Source organism: Rhea pennata, chromosome 7 (assembly GCF_028389875.1).
Source record: "Rhea pennata isolate bPtePen1 chromosome 7, bPtePen1.pri, whole genome shotgun sequence".
NCBI classification, from domain to species: domain Eukaryota; kingdom Metazoa; phylum Chordata; class Aves; order Rheiformes; family Rheidae; genus Rhea; species Rhea pennata.
In genome coordinates, this window is record NC_084669.1 from 23278659 (window position 1) to 23286892 (window position 8234).

The 8234-nt window shown below is 42.2% G+C and overlaps 1 long non-coding RNA gene across 2 annotated transcripts; it reads left to right on the top strand.

Annotated features, from left to right (window-relative positions):
* The first annotated feature begins 2190 nt into the window (after positions 1-2190).
* On the top strand, positions 2191-7849 carry LOC134143031 (uncharacterized). 2 transcript variants are annotated; one of them, XR_009959006.1, is made up of 3 exons: positions 2191-2472; positions 3014-3079; positions 7822-7849. It is a non-coding gene; the product is annotated as an uncharacterized LOC134143031 (long non-coding RNA). The 2 variants fall into 2 exon arrangements; XR_009959005.1 differs by lacking the exon at positions 7822-7849 and adding an exon at positions 4075-4495.
* The last annotated feature ends 385 nt before the right edge of the window (positions 7850-8234 follow it).

Here is an 8234-nt window from a genome sequence, read left to right on the forward strand (position 1 = left end):
CAAAGGCAAGAATGGGAGTATTTCAACAGAGAGCAAATCAACATAAACTGTTTGAATAAATGTGGGTGGAACATATGTTAGAAGCTAAAGAATATGTAAGGAATTCAGATGGATAGAAATTAAGTTTCAGAAGGATGGAGGAGAAAACTGAAAAAGCTAGCAAGGTCAGTCCTACAGGCGCTAATAAGCGAGTTTACTGTAAGACACATATTTTATTATTTCTGAATAATAAGTAAGCACATAAAACAGTTGTGACTATTTACCTCATCCTCTTACCTCCATTTCCCTTTTTGTATCTCCTGCTGCATTTTGCATATACTGTAAGTTATTCATGACAGCAGTGACTGTTCTTTATATAGATATGTTTATACAGCACTCAAACACAAAGGAGTTTAAATTCTGACTATGGTGGATAGAATCTACTGTAACTACAATAAAGTGATACCTAAGAGTTCTGCTACTATTCTGCCATCTCTAGGTAACAATGTTTTTGAAGCTTCACAAACTTGGGGGGCAGGGACACTTTCTCTTTTATGTACTCTCCATGAAAATTCACATAAGAAGGTGTAACACCTAATAACATCATCAGGACTGGATAAAGAAGGATTTAAATTCCCATTATCCTTTTTAATGAGCTCGTGACTACAGTCTCAAAATAGATTACTAACCCAGAACAGAGAGAAGAACTGGCATAATTTTATTCACATTGACTGAAAGAAATGAGCTAAAATGCTATTACAGCTGTCAGTAGCATAAAGAAAGCAGAATTTCTCAGTTCTCTGGGATAGATATAAGTAAATTTGTCTGTATAGTAAATTTGTCAGAGAACACTGTTGCAAAGGCCTTCCTTACTGGCATTGCAGAGGTTAGCAAAGAAAGGCTATTTAATTCAGTTTGAATGACATGCAGCGTGCTTGATTAAATATATTCTTGATTACAGTTTAAGGAGTACCCTGTCTAGTGAAACTGTCATTATTTGTTCCAATTCCTTTATCAGAACAGATTTCAAGAGACTTTTCTTAAGCCCAAAGCACATTTTTGACAAATTTTTTTAAAGTCTCATGTTCAAGCTATGTATCACCAATCACCAATCTATCTTTCAGCAGAGTAGTACTTTTTCTCCTTCCAGAAAAAAAAAATACACACACACAAAACTATGTATCTTGCTATTATTGCAATTGCTATTGTTTTCCAAAATTGCTACTCAATTTTATGTGTATTGCAGCACAAAATCTTTCGGTCTCAACAGTGGCACAGGCTTAGAAGTTTGTTTCCATGCATATTTCTTTCTTCCAAATTACATAAAAGATTACAGAACTGGGGGTGAGTCCCGTTTCACATGTATATTTTTTCCACGACTGTAACTCTCAGAATTTGTTCTGCCGTTTGAAAAGCATTTTGAACTCTTGCCACACTCATAGTCAGCCACTAAAACACTGACAGCAATTTTACTCGGCCAAAAGACCAGAAAGCTGTTGTGCCTGCAACTTCCCAAAAACAGGAGGTATATCTTGCTTCAGTTTTTTTTTAGGGCTGTAATCCCCACATAGTCTTCATACTGAAGAACAGGTTTCAAGGAAAATCAGATGCTGCAAAAGCAAAAAACTTCCACTTTTCTTTTTGCTTTTAGAAAAAAAAATCTTTAGAAAAAAATACCCCAAAATGTTTTTGCCTAATTGAACGAGCATAATCAATACGATACTTCAAACAAGCAGCATCTTCCACTCAGGAACTTCTACCTAAGTTTCATTTCTGACAGCAGCTGGCCGCGGCGGAGTCATCAGGCAGCGCAAGGCGACGCCGGCGCTGGTAGTTGCGAGGCCGCCCGCCCCCAGGCGACCTCGCGGGCTCTCGCCCGCCTCCGACTCCCCCCGGAGCCGCCGGCCGCTCCCCGCCCGCCGCCCCCCGGCCGCGCAGCGCGTCCCGCGGCGCCTCGCCGGGGCGCCGCGCGGGATGCGCGCTGCGGACACTCCGCGGCAGGTGCGGGCAGCCGGGCGGGCGGGCGGCGCGTCCCTACCTGCCGGCGTCGGGTCCCGCCACGGCCCGCAGCGTCCCGCCCCTCGGCGCCGCTGCTATGGCGACCGGCCGCCGCCGCCCCCACCGCAACCGCCTCTCGCGAGACGCCGCCATCTTCCCGCCGGCCGCGCCGCGGGGCTGCCTCTCGCGAGAGGGTGGCGGCGCCGCGCCGCGGCCGGCCCGGTTCAGTCCGGTTCAGTCCGGTTCTCCCGCAGCCGGCGAGCGGCGTCCCGCGCCCCCGCCTGCCCGTGCCCCCGGGGCGGGAGCGTTGCGGCTCCTGCCTGCAGCTTCGTGCCGGGGCGGCGGGGAGCGGGCGGCGCGGCCGCGCTGGAGGGAGTCGCGCGGGTGTAACGGTCTTTCCCAACAGCAAAACGCGTTTGGGGGGAAAAGGTCCTGGTGGAGTGTGTATGGTTTCTGAGAACTGGGAAATGCGGAGAAATGCAGCCATAGCCAAAGGTAGCGACACGTTCACATCTCTCAAAAGTCTCCGTGTAGCTCGTGTTAGAGCTGCCTTTAGTCACAGGTGGGAGCCGAGACCTTGCTGTTCGGTGCTGTTCGTGCAAGTACCGCCAACAAAAGTGAGACCAGAGCAAGGTCTGGGAGGAGTGGAATAACTTAATGCATAAAACATACTTGGACTTTGAGGAATGTAAGACAATGTGTAGAATTCACATTAAACTTGCATTCTCTGGACTGCATGAGCCACACGTTATGGAACGTAATTTTCCTGTTGCTGGTGCAGAGTATTGGCAATAACCCTGAGGTAGCAGTGGTTTCGGTGATAGCAAGAAACGCATTTCAAGCCCACTGAAACTTACTTTCAATTCTGGGTCATGGATGTAGAGAGACAGAAAACGACCAGGAGACCATGATTTTGTATGAGCATTTGGGATCTCAGTGCTACGGTTGCCACAGCCTGGATAGACAATGTAATGAGTTACTCGAACTGAAACATGAAAGCATGAGGGCTAATGCCCCTTCTTTTATGCCCTTATAGGTCAGTGTTCATGAAATCTGGGACGCATCTTTTTGTAACAGCTGTTCGAGTAGTACCACCAATTCTGTAAGTTGTGAGGAAATTCTTATCCAGCTGTTGATCTTTTTTTTTTTTCCATGTGTGAAGTGAGTAAGTTGATGCATAATACTCTATATTTGAAAGATGTACCTTTGCTTGCCAGAATCACCAGCTTCTGGTAATTCGGGTATACCTTCAGTGGTGTGCCAGATGCATAGGCTATGCCTGGAGGATCAACCCTTGATCTGTCCAGAGCAAACACTTACACATACTAGAACTGTTTGAATGTATAGGGTATCTGTAGTCCTGCTTTGTTGTGCTCGTGTGAATAGTAGACTTTTCTTTCCATGGTTGTTAATACGGCATCCTAAGCAACACTAAAATAATACAAAAAGAAACATCTGCGCATTTGGAAGGAGAGTTGTTTACATGTTGTGACTTCCTATCCCTTTTCAATCTTTTGCTTTGGGAATCAGGCCAACAGTATTAGAAGAGAGAGCAAATAAGGGAGGCCTCAAGTCTCTCTTAGGGACCAGAAATAATTAAGAGAAGTATTTAGAGACAGCAGATATAATGAAGCCCTGAATCCATGCTAGCTTAAAGTCTATTAAAATATGGCTGTTTTTATAATAGAATATGGACGTAATTACTCATATGAGACAGGCACTGAGGAGTGCGTGTCTCATATCAAGAAGCGTTCTTCAGCAAAGAAGCGGTCTTCAGTGTAATTGAATTTGTATAGCATCTGTGAGCAGGGGAGGTTCTGTGCGGTTTGTCCTTAGGCTGACCAGTGGAAAGTTTCTTTGGTCCTTTCTCTTCCAGGGGCCACCTTGTTTTCCCTGCAGTGAGTGATGCATGATGAGATTGTGGCTTAAGGCAGGAGCTTCCCCTAGTAAGAGGGGGAAGTCAACAGAGTCCTTATTTACCCTTTTGTGCAAAGAGATACTATCCACCAAATGTTTCACAGTATAAACAAAGCATTGCTCAGTGGGTAGCCTTTTTCATTGCTATTAATGCCCTTGTTGTATTGTTTCCTTTCCCAGCACCAAATCCAAGAATCTGGAGTGAAACAGTGGTGCTGCCCTTGGCACATGTCTGTGCCAGGGAAGAGTATAGACCTTTCTCAGGCTTTCATAATGTGGTTGTGTCTTCCCTTCACCTGTTCAAATGTCCAAAATAGATGCATTCTCAGAAAGCATTGTTAGAGAAGCAATAAAGAATAACTGTTTTGGGTTTGCACTAAAAGAACAACTTCTAAACATAAATTAATCTGTCCCTATTTTATGCATTCATTTGTTCATTGTGATTTTTGAGAGGAGAGCTTATTATAACTGTCTGGAGCTATATTTCTGTGTTTTTAAAGTGTGGTTGTTCCTACCTGTGATTTATTTGTGTGAATTCTCCCTGAAAGTAGATCAGATGGCATTTTTTTCCAAGTGAAAACAGACCTTTAAAAATGAAAAATCTTTGCACAAAATATTTTGGTTTTTTTCATTAAATTAAAAAGTGAGAACCTAAAAAAAAAAGCCTGCATTTTCTTTGTTTTAAAAGTTGGGAAAAGTGCATTAAAAGTTTTGATATAAAATAATGTGCTTCTTAAAAGTTTAATTGAAAATACTTTCTTTTTCTAACCACCTCACCTGGAGGCTATTGTTTAGAAATGACTTGACAGACCCATTCATTGTAATTGTGGGAAACCAAAGTGACATTTCTTGTTATGAAAGAGATTTTTTTCTTTAACTCTTAAGTAATACAGTTTCCTCAAGGGAGTAACAAACAAGTACAGGAACTAAAAACAGTTTCTCCATTACTAAAATTATATGGCATAAGAGGGTATGCAGAACCTGACAAATTTATCTAGCAGACAAAAGGGAGAGTTTATATTTGAGAACTTGTTTGTTAACCTGATTGCAGTTTTGATTGCCCTTAAGACCATCCTTTCGGAGTATTTTATGTAGTTCTCTTCCCTTTACTGCATATGTCAATTTACATAATATATGTATTTGAGCAAGTACTTGGACTCATTAGAGCATCACGTAAGCGGTACTGAAAATGGATTATCATTAGAAAGATGACACTCGTTGCATGTTAAATACAGAGCAAGAGGTGCTGCACAAAGGCACTGCTAATTAATTATATTAGGTGAAGACTCTTTTACTAGTAAGATTTATGATGCCATGAATATGATTAACTGTCTCAAATCCCACATACTCAGCAGGTCACAAAAGCTGCCGAGGTTCCACAATACGTGTGCTATCTTCTGCATGTGCTGGCAAATTCTGGTTGACTAGTCCAGCATAACCCCAAGACAGAACAGGCAGCTTGTCTGAACTGGTTTATAACCTACAATTTGTGGATTTGGGCATAGATGAGATTGCCTATAAATGGATTTATGTGCTGTGAGCCAGCAGTCTGGCTTGCAAACTTTGCTAATGTACATTCAAGAGAAATTAGCATAAATGCTGGTGGACAGCTATGGACCCTACATCTCTGTAGACGTGCTCACTCCAGCTTTTTGTGCCATGGGGGAGTCCTTTGAAAGTGAGACATTTGCCAGACACTTGTGGCAGTCAGTCTTCTGTGGAAGAGAACATAGACTTGCAGACAAGCTAGGCAGGAGAAAAAAAAAAAAAAAAAAAAAAAAAAAAAAAAAAAAGTGAAATGAATGTTCAAGCCTTGCCAGCTGAGTCACTACTTCAGAGGCAAAGACTGCCACCTTTAGTCTTCTTTGCTCCATGATAGAATAATCATATTGAGGCTCTGATTGTCTGACTGCTGCCATCTTGTACAAGAGAAAGAAATGCACTTTATATATTCACAGTATGATGAAAAAAAATCAAACAAGACAAACCCCATATTCTGCTAATAGCCTGAAACTGTTCCAAATTGTTTGAGGGAGAGTGAGGGAGAGTCGCTAAACATAATGACAAAGGCATCTACTCTAAATGCTCTGTCAATAACAACATCAAATGGAATTCCCAGATGTTAGTTTTATGAATTATATCATCATCACCTACTGGCAAGCTGCTCGTATGAGAGGGACGATTATGAGATGCCAGACTTCTCATTAGGGAGTACCTTGCAGTTAAAAGGGAAAGATTTTCTGCGTAACACAGAAAAGCATGCCAGTTGTGCCATTAGCTGTGAAATATTTTATGCCCTCAGCTATAACTTCAAGAAGATTTTTAAACACGTGAATCCATATTTATGGATAGTATTGCTGAGATTTGTTAATCACCTTTCTTTTATATTAAAAAGTAGGCGCTACTTTTTCACACATTTTCAGTATGGCTTGGATACTTCATCATATAAGTTGCCTTACATGACAATGATAGAAACATTTCAGAGCCTGCAAACTGTGAGATAGTATTCCTAAAAGTAATACTGTAAAAAAGGTAAGATAAACCATTTTTTTTTCTAAAAGAGAGATTTGGATGTCACAAAATACTGTCCAACCTGTTTTTCTTGGACATTTTCTTATATTTAACATGTATATTAAATATATTTCTGGTTACTGCTTAGTAGTATATAAGTTTAATATCCAGTACATCATCTGTGAGGGGACTATATCCTGCCTTTACAAGAGGATGGACTGAATAATCTAGTAAGTCTTTTTCATCTCTTAACTACTGTGAGCAGTTAACTGGGTCTCCAGTCTGTTGTTCCCAGTATGCCAGTATGTGAGGGAAATCCACTGTAATTAAATCTTATAAAATCCTCTTGCTCCCAGTGTAAGTAATTCTCCATTGTAGGAGATCCCCCTGAGTCTACAGCAAGCCCAAGGAAAACAAAGAGCAGGAGTGATTGTTTACTTCCTCTTAAATATTTGATCATTTTGGACAAACTTCTGCCCTGATTGCAGTAGCTGCAAACCTCACTGAAATTAACAGAACTGTGCCAAGTATTTACTGATTTTTCTCGCTTTTAATATTTGAATAGTGACTACTAAACTAACATATATATGTTAGGTCATATAAACAGCAAGACAATATTCTGAATTGTTCTACAAAATGTACTGCTGGATTTTCCATTTTGTACTAGAAGTAAAAGCACATAAATCCCACTTGACAGGCTTTGAGACTGGAAGTGTACTGGCAAAAGAAGAGCTGTATGCCTCATTAAGCAGATTTACCAAAACTGAAAGATCCTTCTAGCTTACAAGTATGAACTATTGCAATATTAATAATTTGCAATGATGGAGCACTAGTAAATATTCCAAACACATTGCAACTTCTTATTGCCATTTAGGGAATGGGATAATCAGGCAACACAGATGAAACGTCCAAGAGCACATTTTAAATCAATGATTGCTTTGGGACTAGACTCAGTCCTTTGACCTACTTGCTGGCCAATGATGCCTTCCTTGTGTATGGGAACCCTGGAACTATTCCACTGTGCTGCTCCAGCAGTTCTTACTTTCTCCTGTATGTTTGAGGACCTATTTCATCTTTTTTTCTGTGCTTAAACGGATTTAAATGCTTGGTGTGACTATAAATGATTGTAATTCCCAGACATTTTGGTGTCAGGTCCCTGAGGGCACCAACAGTCCTTAACGGCCCTGACAAGGCTCCCCTGGGGCCTCCACCCCCCCCTGCCCATGACCCAGGAGCCCCATTTCAGCTCAGCCTTGGGCTTTGGTTGTCCCTGAGCTGTGCTGTAGGTGTGCCTGTCTGCAGCCTTGTTTCCTGGGTGAACCTGAGAACTGTGCTGTAGTTAGCTTGTCTCCTGGATGGACTTCGGACCTGCATTGTAGCTTTTTTCGAGCCCTGTCTCCTTTTGCTCCTTACAAGACTCCCTGGATGGCCCCTGAACATGATGCATCCCCTTGATCATCTGGGACTCTCGATGGACGCTGTTAACAGCACTCGCTCTGCCCGCTGTGTTTGGATGCTGTGGGACTGTGCCTGGTTGGTGAGGACAACTGCTGCACTGGTGTCACCCCGGCTTGTCTTCCCTCTTAGCAGCAGGCCCTCACTATGCCCTGACAAGTGGAAGTGGCCCACATCTTGGGAGAGCCACTGCTGGGAACAGTCATCCAGGTACCGACATGGTTTGCTTCTGCTACTCCTGATGTACGTACTGTGAGAACATCATGCATTTATATAACAAATCACGTCCATCTATGTCAGAACAGCCTAAAATCGCTTTCAGAAAAGGGGAGATAATGAAGTGCATATTTGATATATTTGGTGTATTTTGCTTA